Source organism: Aplysia californica, unplaced genomic scaffold, assembly GCF_000002075.1.
Source record: "Aplysia californica isolate F4 #8 unplaced genomic scaffold, AplCal3.0 scaffold01114, whole genome shotgun sequence".
Lineage (NCBI taxonomy): Eukaryota > Metazoa > Mollusca > Gastropoda > Aplysiida > Aplysiidae > Aplysia > Aplysia californica.
In genome coordinates, this window is record NW_004798384.1 from 104,328 (window position 1) to 106,134 (window position 1,807).

Consider the following 1,807-nt stretch of genomic DNA (forward strand, 5'->3'; position numbering starts at 1 on the left):
AAGACAGAATTTCTTGGCAGAATCTGCGACGATCTACAGTAAAAGATTTCAAATACAGACTCACACGTTTCTCCTCCAGAACTCAATTTCACAACGCATGACGCAAACATGATAATACTACTTTTGTTAGAACCACCCGGCTGACTTGTAACTCTGAAAATGAACCTAAAACTTTTGGTCGTTTGTTTAGAAAGTGAGCAAAATGATTCCAAGTCCGTCGAGATAAAAATAATAATTTTGCATTACAAGGAAATAATAATAAATAATAATAATTGTGTATATTTTTTTTTCGGTTCCAACTGTTCAGATAACAGACTTTTCATTATAATACGAAAAAAGAAACCACTAGATCAAGAACTTATGAACCGTCGGCTGTTTTTTTTAAATAGTTTTTTTTTCTTGTTTTGTATTTCTTAAATGTTGTGTTTTGTTTATGTTTTTGTTTTTCACAGTTGAGTAGTTTGACTTGCGGTGTCCTTTTTGTGCAAAATCAAACAGATTCTGAAATAGAAAATTTACGTCGTGTGTTACAGTGTAAGTATATGGAAGAACGATGGCAGCTGGTGTTGTTTACATAAAACTGGAAAACAACAACAACAACAACAACAACAACAACAATGAAATGAAAAATAAAATAAATCCACAAATTGCGTGAATAATTACATGGGTTACGTCATGCAACGTGCTCTTTGTTTCCCATGACATCCGTCACTTTGCAGAAATAATAATATCACATCCAGTGAAGACACAAATCGTGAATGAAGAATAATTTCAATCCAGTATAAAGATCCGACTGCCTTGTTAAAGTTAGTCCATTGTTCTCGGCAGGCGCACACACACAACACAATAATAAATATACACACAAACGCGTAGAATCTAATATCACGCCTGTGTAGCCTAGCTGGTAGACTTCAAAATAACAGGCGCTCTGCTCTAAAGAGCCACAGGTAGGCTACAATTTATACAAAGGGAAGTGGTGGGGGGAAAAAAAACACCTCCCCTGTTTCCCTAACTCCTGACAACCGAGATCGCTCGGTCTGTCTCCGAGCGCGTATTTAGAATCTGTGGACTCGCCGCGCGCTCTTCTCAACACTACACTTAGCTATAGAGCGCCGAACGTCACCCGACGACGCCACGCTAGATCGAGACCAGAAGTAGAAGGCTGGGCCGGCCGCTGCTGCTGCTGCAACTACTCGATACGGATTTGCTGGCGTGTTACCGCTACGGGAGCGTGGATTCTGAGCAGACGATTCTGAGCACTGAGCAGCTAGCAGCCGATTCTGAGCAGCAGCAGACGGATTGACGGAGCCGTCGTACGTACGTCCTACGAGTAGTGGTGGTGGTAGTAGTAGGGGGAAAGGGAAATAACTCCTCCTGCTGCTGCTGCACCGGCGTCGTCTGTTCATTCAGCGTAAAGGGACGTAAGCGATGATCTTTTAACGCATGCCGCCTTTAAGGGGTGATAATGCAATTACTCAGGAGGAGCGTGAGACTTAATTATGATGTGGATGATCTTATTGGATATTTCTTTGAAAAAGACAGTCGATAAATTGTTTGATGATAAAGACACAAACAAACAAGGAAAAAAACCCAACAACATAAAAACAAACAACCAAATAAACAAACAAGCAACAACAACAACAAGAACAACAACAAAAACAAAACAAAAAAACCTACCTCAAATAAACTAATTTAAATATTAGGTTTTGTTACTGTTTACAAATTTGGTTTTGAGAGGTAAGAAATAGTCTGTCTCAAAAGCTGTACATTTTTCGCTACCAGGTCTAAAGTGTACAGAGATTACGGT

General features: G+C 39.6%; 1 protein-coding gene across 3 annotated transcripts in view; it reads right to left on the bottom strand.

Moving 5' to 3' along the window:
• Nucleotides 1-1,551, bottom strand: part of LOC101852893 (atrial natriuretic peptide receptor 1-like) — a 47,725-nt gene extending 46,174 nt beyond the window's left edge. For 2 of the 3 annotated variants that reach the window (XM_035973301.1, XM_035973300.1), the window contains exon 1: nt 664-1,550. The gene's annotated coding sequence lies outside the window, so the exon portion shown is untranslated. Of the gene's footprint in view, nt 1-663 lie in introns of all 3 variants that reach the window. The other variant, XM_013090031.2, reaches the window with a different exon arrangement.
• Between the last annotated feature and the right edge of the window lie 256 nt (nt 1,552-1,807).